At 40.7% G+C, this 17,500-nt stretch overlaps 1 pseudogene; it reads left to right on the top strand.

The window, feature by feature from the left end:
* LOC122333612 overlaps positions 1-8,197 on the top strand; it is a 22,249-nt pseudogene extending 14,052 nt beyond the window's left edge.
* Positions 8,198-17,500: the final 9,303 nt, after the last annotated feature.

Below are 17,500 nucleotides of genomic sequence, written 5' to 3'. Positions count from 1 at the left end.
GTTGTTATTAGTATATTATTACTACATTTCAATAGTAATTGTTCTTGAATAAATTAAATTCACTCATTTTCAACACTTATATGACTACGCTTGACACATAAATTGAACTGATGATCAATTGTTTTTGCAACGTTGGCTCTTTATTTTCGGTGCGTTCTGTAAACCACCCTAGAAATGTTTCTCTTACAGTAGAATACAGAGATGTTTGTGAAATCTCTGTCCTGTGGGAACACAAGCAGTCTGTATACGTGCATGTGAAGTTCACACACCCGAGTGTTGTTCACAATGGCCACTCCTTATGTAAGCGCACCTGTCTGTCGCTCTGTCTCATGATTGATGAATTCATTTATGGTGGAAGATCCAGTTTCCTCCCAAACAGCCTGCAGCATCTCCTGAATGTAACAGCAGGGTGGATGTTGTTATTCGACGGCTTTATCAGCAGGTGTTGTGGAGTTTCTGACCTGGACAGAAACACTGTGATCAGCAAAGGCAGTTGCATCTCCCGGTGATTTTATGATGTGCAATTATTGTATTATATTCTGTGTTACAGACAAGACAAAACGTGATCTGTTAAAATAAATCTGTGTGAATAGAGCCCGTTAAACCTGCTGCTGTCATCTACAATAACGCTTGGAAAAATCCCTGACTGCCCCTGGAAAAATATTACCCTGCTTTTTATTCGTATTCATGTAGGCCTACACTGTTGAAATAATCTACTGGGAAGTTAAACTACTGCCAAAAAGACTACAATACGTATTTTGTGCTAATACAATATTTGATCTCATTAAAGGTCAGACATGATTCTGTCATTTGTATTTGTACCAAATATTTTGGTGAAAACCAACAGAAAAAATGTTTAATAATTCTGTATTAGAACTGTACTGCAGTTATTTGAGAATTAATACATTTTGAAGCTATATTATAATTTTTTTGAACAAATGATTATAATTATTAACCCAGTAATTAAATTTGGCTCTATTTAATAATGTTTTTCAGACCTGGTGAGATCCAGCTACTTAAATTGCTCCATCATATGATACAGTATAGTATTATTAAAGAATATGGAGAGTAAGAATAAGAAGCACAGAAGCACGTTTCTTCATTGGAAACATGGAAAAACCGGGTCAGTTTGGGCACCGGTGTCCTGTCGGGGTTTCCTCGATCTCCCGCCTCTGATTGAAAGTACATGTGTTTGGGAGGATGCTGAAAACATAATGAAAGAGGTTTAGTTGGCTCCAGGTTTATTTTAGAAAAGTAAAAGATAAACTCTTGAAATGCCTCCAGTGTTTACTAGACAGTAATTTGTAATCCATATTCTAAACCCGGTGAACTCTTTAACTGGTGGCAGCTTTCCAAACCCAACATCCATTCAACCCACTTAAACAGATGAGTTAGTTACATGTAGGACCCGCCGGCCAAATAACATATTTGGGTCATCTGTTCCACTGCCCCACTTTTAGTCCCCCTACAAGGCCCCTTCCTCTTTCAGCCTTTCTATTTCCTTCATCTGGAGTCGCACAGGCTGAGAGCTCGGAGACTGTTGTGTGTTTTGAAGGCAGGGTGAAGGTCTGGGTCAGTTAGTTCACTAATGACAAAAACAAGCCTCAGACGCGCTGGGCTCAAAGAGAGAACATGGCTTGTAAACTGCACTACATGCTAGTGACCAGTCTAACTTCATTTAAAGCTTTTTATGGTGAACTGGAGCAAAACTACTTACATATGTGTATAAATATTAGTGCTTTCAATGAATAATTGAGATTAACCGTTTGACAGCGCTAATAAATATGCATATTTTCAATGAACTTTAATATTTTTAGATGCATATTTAGATATCTCCATCGTTTTAATTTGATGAATGTCATTTGAGTGTTTGATGGCGTTATAGTTCTTCCCTCACTAAAGCCACTTGGAACACAGTTTTGTTCTTTTGACATATTGTTCGATTTGTATTTTTACTTTGAATCAAAGTATGTTGTGATTCGTAGCTTAGCTGGTTTTTGCTCGGTTCGTGCTTTAACAAAGAGTTTTAAAAAATCCCTTTGGGAAAATACTTCCAGAACCACCGCTGTTGGAAAGTGGGTGGGCTCTAATGAACTCCATAACTGGTTATTAAAAGCCAATGGCATGAAGGAGAAGAAGAAAAAATATGGCATGAAGGTGGGATGATTGTCCACAGGTGTGCCTCTGTTGTCATTCATGCCCGGTTTAGATTTCACACAGGTTTTATTTGGGAAACCTCAGCTGTTGACGGCAGCCTCAGGCCTTAAGCACCGAAGACAAAGAAAATAACTCCCGAGCCCTTTCAGAAAGATGGACGTTATATAATCTCATTCAAAAGGGGTTTTGTGAACTTTTCAAACTCCAAGGGACCGGCCAGGAAAGATGTAATCTGTATTCTGTTTTTGTGTTGCTGGTTTGTCTTTCTGAAGGACAGAAACACTTTTCTGGGGTTTGGCTTGAAAAGAGTATTGTGTTTACTTGGGATTGTTGTGAACACTCTCCTTTAGAGATTAAGTAGGCCTATTTTTATCCTCTTTCCTATAGAAAATGGACTTGTATAGATCATGTGAGTGAGCGACCAATTAAATTATATGGAAAAGGAATGCTGTGCTGCTCTCCCGCCAGTGGGGTAAAGGAAGATTGAGACTTATGTGAACGACCTTAGAGGAGTTCATGTTTTTTCCTTTCCTTTGACCTCTGCAAGTCTTGAGTCCATGGGAACTGTAAATAAAATCTGTGCATAAAATGCTTGATCTGCCCTTTAGGCCGTTGTCAAACATACATACCAACGCTGTCAAACATACATACCAACCCCAACAAAAACTGTGGAATTTATGCTTATCTGAAGCAGAATGCCTTAACATCTGCTGGCATAAGTGCTTGTTTGTAAAACCCTTAGTTCGGCCTTGTTTTATTTTGAAAAAGTCTTTTTACAGTTTATGTGAAACTCTCGAGTGCACTTCATACTTTGTGAAGTTGCAGATGTGACCTAGTTCTGCCAGAGGAATCATTACACATCTTGTTTTATTTTCTAGAGAAAACAAAGCAAATTCCAATCATCCTTTCTGCAAGAAAACCGCCTTTATCTGTCACTGCCGGTTTTGAGTTTTGAGTTTTGTATATTGTGCGTGAAGATGAAGGTCCCTGTGTGTGTGTTTGCAACACTGTTGGTACAGTTGAGTGCATAAGTTTACATTCCTCTTGTGGTATCTGCAAGATGTTTAACATTTCAAAATAATGCATTCTGTTTTTTTATTTAGTATTGGCTTGAGGAAGCAGTTTCACATAACAGATATATTCCACAAAGCAAAAGATCTGAATGAACATAAATGATTCTGTCTTTGAGTAGAGAATCTGCCAGTGTTCTTTAGAAAAAGCACACTTTGAGCATTTTTACTATGAACAGCAACTTAAATCCTCAAAAGCTTTTCATATTTGTATTTTTACAGAAATCTATCTACATTCATAACACCATTCTTCGTATTTTTTTTATCTTTGCATCAAATTACAAAAATATAATTGAATATAGTGTTTTTAACATAGCGTCTATGGGAGAGACAGTAAATTTGATGTTGTTCTCTCTTTAACTGCCATTATCAATCATTATATCATTATATATATCTTTTATAATGACTTCTGCCATTTAGTAGGCAAAAATGTTAATTCGTGTTTTTAAACACACGTCTTTCCAAAGTGAATCTAATTTGATTTTCCTAAAACTTAATCTTTTATGAAAATCAGATTGTAGCTGACATCACCAGATAAAATATGCAAAGTCAGTGTTGTCTGCTCGTGTCCCAGTTTTCTAGATTTCAGGAAATGCTATGAAATTCTCAGGCTGATACTAATAGCTATCATCTTACTGTGATTTTTTTTTGTATTTGTTTCTACCTCACTGACTAAATGAAACACTAGCAATCTTATGTATGGACTTCAGGCCAAACTAATAAGCTTTTGTCTCTGTCTTTCTTTCAGGATTCAGAAAGATCAGCCTAGATGATTTACGGAAGGCCTACATCGTAAAAGATGTGCAGCAATACATCCTCCACCGCCTAGACCAGGAGGAGGCTCTGCGACAACACCTCACCAAGGAGACAGCAGAGATGCTGAACCAGCTTCACATCAAGAGCAGTGGCTGTTTCCTATACCTTGAGCGAGTTCTTGATGGAGTGGTAGAGAACTTCATCATGCTGCGGGAAATCAGAGACATCCCAGGGACACTGAATGGACTCTACCTTTGGCTCTGCCAGAAGACTGTTTGTCAGAAAGCAATTTGCCAAAGTCCAGCCAATCCTAAATGTGATTCTGGCAGCCTGCAGGGCGCTGACTGTCAGGGAGCTCTATCATGCAGTCTGGACTAAAAACATGACTTTGACAATGGAAGACTTTCAGAAGAAGATGGACATACTTTCCAAGTTGTTAATTGATGGACTTGGCAGTACTAAGATCTTATTTCACTACAGCTTTGCTGAATGGCTCCTGGATGTTAAACACTGCACACAAAAATACCTTTGCAATGCCGCTGAAGGACATAGAATGATGGCCATGAGTTATACTTGCAGGGCAAAACAGCTTAAACCTCTGGAGGTGCAAGAGTTTGCCTATCACCTGATTAACTCGAATCTGCAGATTGAGCCTTTTAATCTCGCCCCTTTGGATGGTATGGAATGGTACCCCTGCTAAAAAGACTCCCTGTCTACTTCAATCCCAAAAGAACAAGAGGTACTCCAGCTACTAGTTAAAGCTGGGGCTCACGTCAACAACGAAGATGACCATGCTTCCTGCATATTGCAACAGGCTTTGGAACGTGAGGACTCTATTCGAACTCTATTAGATAATGGCGCTTCTGTTAATCAAACTGACTCCAATGGGAGAACTCTTTTTAGCCAATGCTGCCTGGCGGAAATCTGGATGTTGTTAACCTTCTTATCTCCAGACGAGCCAACATGGAGTTGGAGGACAACCACGGACAGACGGCACTTACTCTGGCAGCTAGACAGGGCCACACCAAGGTGGTCAACTGTCTCATTGGATGTGATGCTAATATCAATCACACAGACCATGACGGCTGGACAGCCCTTAGGTCAGCAGCCTGGGGAGGTCACTCAGAAGTTGTATCTGCACTCCTGTGCGCCAGGCGCTAAAGTGGACTGCGCAGATGCTGACAGTAGAACTGCCCTGAGGGCTGCCGCTTGGGGAGGTCATGAAGATATTGTCCTCAACCTTCTTCAGCATGGAGCCGAAGTCAACAAGGCGGATAATGAAGGGCGTACGGCGTTGATCGCTGCAGCATACATGGGCCACAGAGAAATTGTTGAGCATCTGTTAGATCATGGAGCTGAGGTCAACCATGAGGATGTGGATGGCAGGACAGCGCTCTCAGTCGCTGCTCTTTGTGTGCCAGCCAGCAAAGGTCATGGTGCGGTCGTGAGCCTGCTGATCGACCGTGGAGCCGAGGTGGACCACTGCGACAAAGACTGCATGACCCCGCTTCTAGTGGCTGCCTACGAAGGCCATGTGGATGTGGTTGATCTGCTTCTAGAAGGAGGAGCGGATGTTGATCACACTGATAACAATGGGAGAACACCTTTACTTGCTGCAGCATCTATGGGACACGCTTCTGTTGTCAACACTCTGCTTTTCTGGGGTGCTGCGGTGGACAGTATTGACAGTGAAGGCAGGACTGTGTTGAGCATTGCGTCTGCACAGGGTAACGTGGAGGTCGTCCGAACTCTGCTGGACAGAGGACTGGATGAAAACCACAGAGATGATGCAGGCTGGACACCATTGCACATGGCAGCTTTTGAGGGACACAGACAAGTATGCGATGCTCTGATTGAACAAGGTGCCCGCTGCACAGAGGTTGACAATGATGGGCGTATCCCTTTGATTCTGTCTGCTCAAGAGGGTCATTACGACTGTGTGCACATCTTGCTGGAGAACAAGTCATGTATTGACCAGAGAGAGTGCGATGGGAGAAATGCTCTCCGAGTTGCAGCACTAGAAGGGCACAGAGACATTGTGGAGTTGTTGCTGAGCCATGGGGCAGATATTGACTTCAAAGATGCAGACGGTCGCCCAACTCTTTACATCTTGGCACTTGAGAATCAGCTAGCCATGGCGGAGTACTTTCTCGAAAATGGAGCCAATGTCGAGGCCAGTGATTTAGAAGGAAGAACGGCCTTGCATGTGTCATGTTGGCAAGGCCCACGTAGAGATGGTCAGGTTACTAATCAACTACCATGCGGATGTGAACTCGCGTGTGATAATGAGAAACGCTCTGCCCTCCAATCGGCAGCTTGGCAGGGTCACATAAAGATTGTTCAAACCTTGATTGACAATGGCACCGTTGTAGACCACACATGCAACCAGGGTGCTACAGCTTTGGGCATCGCTGCTCAAGAAGGGCACATTGATGTGGTTCAGACACTTCTAGAGCATGGTGCGGATCCGAATCACGCTGATCAGTTTGGACGCACTGCCATGAGAGTGGCAGCCAAAGGTGGACACACCGCCATAATCAAACTCTTGGAGAAATATGGTGCCACAAGTCTCAATGGCTGCAGCCCATCTCCTGTTCACACCATGGAGCAGCAAACACCCACTTCAGTAGCTGGGAAAGTGCAGTCACTCACTATAAAGTCCAGCAGCTCTGGAAGCACAGGAGCTGGAGATGTGCATTTAGCAGGGCGTGGACAATCCAACGGGCCTGTGCATGCCTTCAGCTCACCGTCAGAGTCTCCAGACTCAACAGTGGACCGGCAGAAGTCCTCCCTCTCCAATAACTCGCTCAAAAGTTCAAAGAACTCTTCGTTGAGGACCACCTCATCCACTGCGACTGCTCAGACTGTGCCCATTGACAGCGCCCATGCCCTTTCTTTTATTGAGCAGATCCAGCAGCATTCACTGCCTCGCAGTCGCAGTCGTCAATCCATCGTTTCTCCCTCCTCCACCACCAGATCCATTGGCACTCAGCCTGGCTCTCCAACCAGCGAGTATGATTGGAGCCAGGTGAAGCCAGGCCTCAAGTCCACCAAAGCATCCAAAAACGGACAAAACTGCTCAAACAAAGGAACATCTGGTGAGAAGAAGAGGAGCAAGAATGGGTCTTATTCACAGAACCAGGTTCTTGAGTACCTAACTGACTCAGTTTGATAAAAGGCTTGTGCTCAATAAGCCGGTGTCTAACATTGCAGTTAAAGATCCTCAATGTAAGATCGTGGTGGGAAGATCCAACACTCTGGATTCTGTCCAATCGCAGGATCAATTTTACATTCAGCCCCAGAGCTGTGCAGAGAAGAAGAGGAACGGTATTATGACCAACCCCAACTACCACCTACAGGGAAACCAGGTTTTTCTTGGGAGAGTTTCAGTCCCCAGAAATGTTTCCAGCAGGGGCCACCAGGACCTTCTGGACAATTACCCAATAGGGGAGACGGAATTAAGCCTGAAACAAGCCCTACAGCTCCAGATTGAAGGATCGGACTCTGGGTTAAACTGCAAAAAAGAGACGCCGTTATAACTGGTGAGTACATGACTTTTAAAGACTATTCTGTGGCTGAAAGCACATTTGTAACTTACATTCACAGTATTATTAGATTGTCATGTATATTTACAGTGTATTATTACATAAAGCTATAATTTTGTAGTGTTTATAGAAGTATGTTTTTTATATAGAAATGTTAAATATAGAAAATAAAGCCTTTGTCTTTAAAAAACCTTATGTCAGTGGTTCTCAAACTATGGTACGTTTACCACAAACTTATAAATGCAACTATTGTATATTTATATGTTATATTTGTGATTTTAGGTGCTGTACTACAAAGGGTAGCACAATGTATATAATTATTATTAATACTATATTATCAAAATCTGGTTACGTATGTTGGTTTTTGAAGAAATTTGGCAACTAGGTGGTGCTTAGAAACCCTGATTCGATCAAAGGTGGTGCTTGGTCTGAAAAGTTTAAGAACTGCTCATCTACATATAAATCAGTCACTTTTCAAATACTGACCCAAATAGTTTTGATGCCGTTTCAGATGTCTTAATCCTAATTCATCATTCAGAAAGAGACTGTGCCAAAGTGAATGCTTTCATCCCCCACAAGAACTGAAACCATTTTCCACACTTCTCTGTGGAACGTCTCAAGAAGAAAGGAACGTGAGAGAAACCGAAGAGGCCCAACGGTGATGCAAATTCTTACTGTGCCTGTCAATGCTCAAGATTTCTTGTGGTGACCATGATGCACACAGACGCTTTTATTTAATGCATTAATATTTAATAGGCAGTGGATGCACTTTCTTCCTTTGTGTTCTTTTTGGAAAAAAATCTAAATTGTATTTAGTTTTTTTTTTTTTTTTTTTTTTTTTTTTTTTGCATTTTAATGCTTTGTTTGTTTATCAGAGTTTACTTTAAAAAAGGAAATGTAAATTTTTCTCTCTGTTTTGTCTTGACCTGTATAACTGCGACCGACAGCAATGTGCGCTGGAGTCACGTTGTTTCCTCTGACAGATATCACAAACTCCGTCGTATTCACATCATTAGATCTCTTAAAGTCTCCATTAGCCCTCCGCGCACCCATAAAATCACAAAAGTCTTAGTTTACTCTTTCGCACATATTTATTTAGGAGAAGAAGCCGCTTCCGTGTGTGCTGTATTTGCTGAAATCATGGTGCTATGTTTTGCGTGCCGCTTATTATATTTTTTTAATATTATTTTTAAACCACAAACGTCTTACTCTGGTATTTTATCTCTATATTATGTTTGTAGCATTATTGATGCCCTTAAAGAAGAGTAACTCTGGCTTTACCGTACATCATTATTTAGTCCCTGTGGGACCTGTCTTTTATTTGTTTGTTCGTGTTTTCCTCTTTTTACATAATTGCATATTTAAACAAACGACGGTGTATCGTTAAATACAGAGTTTGGTGCTAAATGCAGAGTTCTCAGCGGCTGAAGAAAATGCAACAAGTTTGCGCGGTGGTGAGAAAGCGGCAGGCGACGAAGGGACTTCTGATGATAAGGTCAGCGAAAGGTCATTATGCTTTTTACTCATGCCGAGCAGCAAACCGCAGTAATATTTGGATTTCAGGACAGGGTTTGAAATGTATACTCCTCAAGCCAAAGTTAAAACACAAAAAAGCCCACGGTCTTGTGAAGCCGGATCTCATGTCTCCGAGCCGTGGCTCTCTGTGGGGGAGGGTGTGGAGTGGATTTCAGACATCTGTTTGCTATGAGAGGAGACGCTCAGTAAGGACATACTGGGTGTAACTGCAGCAGAAAGCAAGTACAGAAAGGCACTTTACTAAGCCTGGGACAAGGACAAACAGAGAATGAGCCTTTTAAGATGAAGATGAACCCTGGACAGTATTCAGAAATCTCAAGCCATCTGTTTTACTGATATATATATATATATATATTTTTGTCTCCTTTGTTCAGCTGTTTTGGTTCTGAGCCTGGAGTTCATTATGAGAGAAGTTTGATTGTAAATAGCTGACCGTGTACATTGAAAACTTTCACATTTCGAAATTTAATTTCCTGTATTATACTGAGCTGAATTTTTCTGACATATTAAAGTGCTTAATAAACATATCTGCTTTTCTGCCAAAGCAATTCATTAAACGTTTCTTCTTAACTTTCTACCGTCGGTCGTGACTGTTGGTGTTGCTCGCCATAATTTGGCAAAACCCACAAACTCACTTTGAAGGAGGGACTCGAGCAGCACTGAAACACGCTTGGAGAGAGAGAGGTTTGAGTGGGTGAGCATCAAGCACGTTGTCTTCACAAATATCAAAAATGACTTTAGATTAAGGCAAGGCATTATTGGTAAACCCTAAGAGTTTTCATGCACCGCCAGTTTGAAGTTTTTGCCTTATTTTGCTTCAATAACATCAGACTGGTGGAAAGAATAAATGTTTTATTTAATTTCACTTATTCTATTTGTGTCTGAAGTTTGTTTCTCCACTTCAGCAGCGTTTACAGACTCCCCTCTATATTCTGTAGTATTGAAGGCTATAATTCACTTATTTTTACAAAAAAATTCCTAAAAGCATGTTGAAAATGTTTATGGAGTGATTAAACAAAATCAAACAAGAACCATCATCCTGGCTTTATCCAGCGATCAGATTTATGTTTCTGGAAAGGCGTGCAAAATGGGTGCAAACTGAATGCCTTATTTCAGGAAATTTGTGATGCAAAAGAGGTAAAATGGTAGCTTGTATTTGTGTATGGACTTCGGTGTCCTGATTCAACAACACAGCCTGCATTACACCGTGACAAAAATGCTTTGCGTTGATGTTTTTACCCCCATCTCTCACAGAAAGTGATATCTGACAGCTTTCACACATGAAATATCTTGTGTTTTCAGAGTCCGGACGATAAGCCCATTCTGGCTCCATTTCTTCATGCCACTTGGTAAAGTGTGACAATCACACACGCACATATGTTACAGCTTTATGGGGGTTTTTTTGCTGAAACACGGACAGAAACATTGCACAACGCCAAAGCTATTTGTTCATAATGCTTTAAATAGTTTTGTGTAGGCAGCGTAGCTCTGAAATCTCGTTCACGCTTGTGTTCAGGTCAGCCAGAACCAGGCCAGGTTTGACATCGAGAGAGAACCAGCGACGTCCTTCCTGCATCACCAGGTTAGATTTAAACATGTGGAATAAGGGACAAGACTCATACTAAGTACTTGTATGGTGCTTTTTTTAACTACTAGAGGTTTGGAAAGTTCACATAATATTTGGACAGACTTTAGTATCTTTGTAAAATCAAGAAATTAGTATTATTTACTTCAATGACTTTCTACTAAAAATGTGACCCTGGACCATTTATAAATTAGAATTAAATTGGTTTGTTAGGATCGGACAATATTTGGAAAATCTGGAATCTGAGGGTGCAAAAACAACTAAACATTGAGAAAATCGATTTTTAAAGCAGTCTATCACGCAGTCCTTAAAGCAGCGCATATTACTCATCAAAATTGCAGTTTTACTTAATATCCGAATGATTTTTGCCATAAAAGTAAAAATGATCATTTTGACCCATACAGTGTCTGTTTCTACAAATGCACCTGAGCTCTGAAGACTGCTTCTGTGCTCCAGGAACGCGTGAATCTTGCCCAAACTACGTTTTCATTGGTTAAAGAGGTTTTGAGCCAACATATGATAATTCTGTCATAATCTACTCACGCGTTTAGAACCTGTGTGGTATTTTGATGATCACTCTCTGACTTAAAAGGTGAAATATGATGACAGAGTGTTTGGTTTTGGGCGGACTGTCTCTTTAAGGGTTTTCTGCGTCCTTAGCAATAGCTTTGAGAACTCTAGAATCCTGACAGTGAAGCTCTGAGCTGGTATTACTCCAGCTTTCCTCCAGTCTTTTCCATGGTTTGTCCTGCAGTGGTGAGCTCTGAGCTTGCACGTGCGGCGTAGGTTCAGGGGCTGCAGCTCAAACCTCTCAAACTTCGGCCAGTGTGTCTAAATGTTTCCGTTTAACGTGACCGACAGATTTATGGAGCTGCGTGATGCTGAGCCGCGTAACAAACCTCATGGCGCCACGTAGCTCTCCGTTAAATTTTTCTTTTAATGATCTTGGGATTTTTTCCAGTCGCTGGTGTCTGTCTGGGTTGTTATCTATTAAAAATATTGTTGGCCTGCGTCAAAAAGAGCGTATAAGCGTTGCGTGGAAAATATGTTTAACCATGCAATTTGATTCTTGAAATTAAATGTTAACTTGAAATATAGGGAAAAAGATAAACATATATTTATTTTCTAGTTAATATGTTGTTTTATTTTTATAGTTATTTATTAAAGATTTTGATGGTTTTTACTTTTAGCTTGATTTAAAAAATAATAGAAATGACAAGATTCACAACAAAATGCCTAAAACTTTCAAGATTAAATGAAAACCAAATCTATAAATAAAAACTACTTCAAAAATATATATAAAAAACAATAATGGTATCTCAATAATGCTAAGAGAAATATCGCTGTAACAAAATAAGTTGATGTTGATCCATTACAATCCTGTCTTTAAAAAAAACATTGACAAAAGCATCTCTATCAGTGCATCTGAGCTCTGGTCGTCATTGGACAGATGGACGGAGAGAAACTGAATTCAGTATCAGTAAAGCTGTCGCTTGTGTGGTCAGATACTCACTGTGTGTGCTGGACTCAACAGCTGCGTGTTGATAGTGTGTGTGTGTGTGTGTGTGTGTGTGTGTGTGTGTGTGTGTGTGTGTGTGTGTGTGTGTGTGGCGTGCGCGCTGTGGCAGTGTTTGGACGCCTTGCGAGATTTCTTGAGGAGCTGTGTGTGAGCTTGTGTTTCAGAGTTGATCTGAGACCCACATCTCTACTGTCTGAATTATAGTCTCATACAGCAGAACTTACAGTTACTGGAACTTCTACTGATCACACACACCTCTCTCTCTAATAGTCTGGTCAAAGCCTGAGACACAAGGTGGGTGTGTTTAAGTTTCCTGATGCTTTTAAGTGTCTCGGTGTGCTGCTGAGGAGGAGGAGGGGGTGTGTGTGTGTGTGTGTGTGTGTGTGTGTGTGTGAATACAGGTGTGACACAATAGAACACTGAATAATTTAGAGATGTCATGGTGTGTACTTGGTCACGATGACTTTACCTCCGTTAACTTTACGTCTGTATTGTTAAAACAACCTGATTCTGATTTTATTAACAGAAACTGATTTGTCATCTGAATCAAGGAATTTACTTAAGAAGTTTATTTAATCAATTATTCATTATCATTCAATGTAATTATTTTCCTTAAATCTCATTCAAATTGTGATACTGTATTCTGTTTGCTTTCTTAATTCTACTTAAATAAATTTTTTATAAACCAAGAAATACTGAAAAGTGTGTTGTGCATCTGATCTTGGTGTAAATGTTCTGGACTGAAAGACACCTGCCGGTCTGTCTGCGTTCATTACTGTAATCGTTAGAGCTAAGACAGAGCGTGACCCCGCCACACACACAGGTCAGAGGAGTCCATGGCGAGAGTCCAGACCGATGATGTGTGTGTGTGTGTGTGTGTGTGTGTGTGTGTGTGTGTGTGTGTGTGTGTGTGTGTGTGTGTGTGTGTGTGTGTGTGTGTGTGTGTGTGTGTGTGTGGATTTACTGCCTTTGTGGTTGTTCTGTGAATCGGCGGCTCACCGTCTGGTTTGGTCACAGAGTCACTCATCGGCGACAACAAGAAAACGCGTCTTTAATATCAAACATTTATCAGAAATATTCTGAACCTGGCGAAATGAAAAATGTTCAACTCTGGCTATTTGTTCAAATTGATTTCAGTATTAAATGAAAATGTTTTGTTAACAATCAGTTTGCTAGCTGTCTATTTCAGTATCTATTTCTGTGTGTGTGTGTGTGTGTGTGTGTGTGTGTGTGTGTGTGTATGCGCTATATATTATGTATGTATATACATATATGTATGTAAATATGTGTGTCTGTGTGTGTTTTATTATCGTTGGTTTATAATTGATAATTTTATAATTTATTTTTTTTTTTTTTCTGCTGTTCAGACCAGAGACAAATCAAAGAAAAATATTCATTGATTATTGGATTCCCATGTGTTTATTAATGTCCAGAGAGAAATAGAGTCTGTGTGTGACTAATGATTGAGGTTCATTCCAAGGACAACAGTGTGTGTGTGTGTGTGTGTGTGTGAGGGGCTCTTATTGACTGGGGGTGTGTGTGTGTGGTGAATTTATGTCACTGTGTTAATTGGAGCTCCTTCAGCTCCTCAAGTTCGATCACATCTCTCATTCTAACTGTGTGTGTGTGTGTGTGTGTGTGTGTGTATTACCATATAAATGGCTCTCAGAGAGATGTTCAGCTGTTGTCAGGCTGCAGGGCATTATGGGAGTGAAACAGACAGGTGTTAAAACCGATCCACAATCATATCAGTATTACTGTCTGTTACTCAGCTGCTGCAGAATAACGAGCAGACAGGCAGTTAATGTCCTCTCTCATTCTGTGTGTGTGTGTGTGTGTGTGTGTGAGAATCAAGTATTTATCTTCTCTCATTGGTTTTCTCAGATGGCTATATTTTCATACTAAGGAATATATTCATACCAGATGAATAAAAAGAGACTCTGTTTTGACAGACTTGATCACATTTATTTTCTGCCATTCAAGAATAATAATCTGTCCTTTACTTCTTATTAAACGTATTTTATAGCGATTTTTATTTTATTTATAAATAAATGTCTAAACATAAGCAGTAAGAGAGCAGTGATTTTATACTTATTTTATAAAAAAGGAAAATGCATCTAATTATTTTAATACATAAAATATGAAGTATTTACTTTAGACAAAATATTAAGCGTCTATTTAAAAGTTTGGATATGTATTTTTATTTGTTATTTATTTTTCAGATCTGTCCTGTTGGGCTTTACAGATACAGTAAGAACAAACAGCTCAATTATTCAGAGATGATGGACAGCTGAAGAAATAAAGTCTCCTCAGAAGATGTGAGATGTTTTGGAGGAGCGGTGAAAGTAAAGCTCCTCAAAAGATCTGAAGATCAGATTCTTCTGAAAGCGATTGATGGAGAATCAACTGAAGACAGTAAGAGCTGATCTGGAATGCGACTGCAGTTATTCTGATACTTAGGTTTCATTAAAACTATTATTCTGCCCTGCTACTCAGGTTCTGATCATTGTTTGATCTCTCACACACGCACACACTCACTCACACACTGACACACACTCACACACTTACTCACACACACAGACACACGCTCCACACACTCACTCACACACACAATTCTACCTGAATGCCACACACTCACGCGCACGCTCACCATATACACCTACACTCTACACACACTCACACACACATCACTCCTGAACACACACTCACTGCAGCTCTCACACACACACAGACACACACCTCACACACACACTCACTGCAGCACACACACACACACACACCTCACACACATCACTCACACACACACACAGACACACACACACACACTTACTCACACTGCTCACACACACACACACACACACAACCATCAGTCTCTCAGGACGTCAGTGAGCAGGTTCTGATGGCTGTTGCTCTGAAGAAATCTGTCTGTTTGCGTCTCAAAGTGTCTGTCATCCTCGAAGAGACAATCAATAACACTGTCTGCCTCACACACACACACTCACTCACACACACACTCCACACCTAGCACTCACATTCACACACACACACACCCCCTTTCACACACACGCACTCACATTCACACACACACACACACACTCACACACTTCGCACATTCACACACACACTCACACACACACTCACACACACATACTCACACATTCACACACTCACATTCACACACACACACACACTCACACACACGCACTCACACATTCACACACATTCACACACACACTCACACGCGCACTCACATTCACACACACACTCACACACACACACACTCACACATGCACTCACATTCACACACTCACACACATGCTCACACATTCACCACACTTGCTCCACACACACACACTCCACACACTCACACACACACTCACACACTCACAGACACACTCACTCCACTCACTCACACTCACTCACACTCACTCACACACACGCACACACACACACAGACACACACTCCTCACACTCACACACACACACACACTCACACACACCTTGCACACACCTGCTCTCTCTCTCTCTCTGATTGGAGCTGGTTTGGGTTCTCTTCTTGGTTGTCAGGGTCCTGTGTTTTATTTTATTCTTGGAGTTTCTTACTGTCGTTCTGTTCTTCTGCCTCTCGTCAAACCACTTTTGTTGTGTTTTTAGTTTTTTCATTTGATGACTTTCAAATTGCACATGGATGCTGATTGGGTGGAGGCGCATCTGTAATTTCATTAAAGCAAAAATGACAATAATTTTTACTTGTCTGAAAAATACTTCCTGATTTAATTTCGCGCTGTTCTTATAGATCTTATAAAATGATTTGTTTAGCATTCAAATCAGTCGCTTTTGAGAAATGAATTTACTGATTTATGGAAAAGATTAATGTCAAGACAGTGAAATGTTCTTCAGAAAACGATGCATGATTCATTCTTCTGCTTTATACTGTTATACTGTGTTGTTAAAAGTGCTGTATAAATAAAAGTGATTGATTGATTGACTATCATTGGTTGTGTTGTTCTGAGCTGGGACACACCGAGCATATCTGTTGTTTTCCACAGAAAGATCGAATGCAGGTTTGGAAGGACGATGAAGCTGAAAAATTATATGACGGGACGATCGTTTCAGGTTGAACTCTCCTTCGGTGCAGTCTTGAGGAATGTGGGCGTGATGAAACCCCTGCAGCTTCGTTCGGAGGAGTTTGAGGAGGTCTGGTGTCAGGCTCGTCTGTGTCGGTGTCTGATGGACCTTCAGATGTTTGTGGGCCCCAGCGCAGGGGACGGAGGAAACATGACCCCACAGACAGGAAAACTAGGCTGAAGCCAGGGCTCGGAAGGAACGTTCACTAGAAAACCTTTATGATTTTATGATATCATTTTTTTTCAAATCCAGGCTCCTCTGAGATTCCTGTCAGAATGGCACAGGCCCTCCCACGACAGTTCATTGACAGGTCCGTGTCACTTTAGCCGCCCGTTGTCTGTAATGTGGATATTTAGTTCTAAGCTCCAGAGCCGCTGAAGACGCGGAGGATTGACGTCACTTTAGTGTCTCTGATCCTCAAATGTGTAGTATAAGGTGTTTTTATGAAGCACTAATAATGTACTAGTTAGAACGAAGAGAGGGGCGGAGTCGCTCATTAGCATTTAAAGCAACATGGACTAGAATGGCTAGATGAAAGCAGAGCTGCTTTTAACAGAGTAAAGTAGTGATTGAGAAATCTTCATTAAGACTTACATCAAGTGATGACCCTTTAAGATGAAGATTTCTATGTAATATTTATTTCATATAGTTTTTCATATTCTGTCATTTACATTTACAATATGTAATATTAGAATATATTCTAATATTAATTGTTTTGTTTGAAACTCTGCATTTTTAAATAAAAGAGGTGTGTGTGTATGTGCACAGCTGTAACTGAATTTCCTGCAATATTCATAGCACTGTGTGTGTGTGTGTGTGTGTGTGTGCGCGTGGCGTGTGTGTGTGTGCGTGTGTGTGTGTGTGTTTGACCTACTAAAGTCTCCAGTGTTGTTTTCCAGTCCAGATGGTTGGAAATTATTGGTTGAAAATGTCGGTGTCTCTCTAACACACTCGTGTGCTGCTACTATTGAGTTACACACACACACACACACATACACACACACACACACAAATAAGGGAGGATAGAAAGATGATAATGAAAATGAAGAATAGGTCTAAATAGGCTGTGGGCAGTGAAGGATCTCTCAGATGTTTGTTTGTGTGTGGATCAATCTTCTCTGCTAATGAAAGAATATGTCTGTGCTTGTAACACATGAGGGATGGAAGTATTACTGTTTTCATCGAGTGCGAGGAAAAATGCATG

The sequence above is a fragment of the Puntigrus tetrazona genome, unplaced genomic scaffold (assembly GCF_018831695.1).
Source record: "Puntigrus tetrazona isolate hp1 unplaced genomic scaffold, ASM1883169v1 S000000300, whole genome shotgun sequence".
Classification (NCBI taxonomy): domain Eukaryota; kingdom Metazoa; phylum Chordata; class Actinopteri; order Cypriniformes; family Cyprinidae; genus Puntigrus; species Puntigrus tetrazona.
The sequence above is the reverse complement of the archived record's forward strand: the minus strand, read 5'-3'. Positions and strand labels throughout refer to the sequence as shown.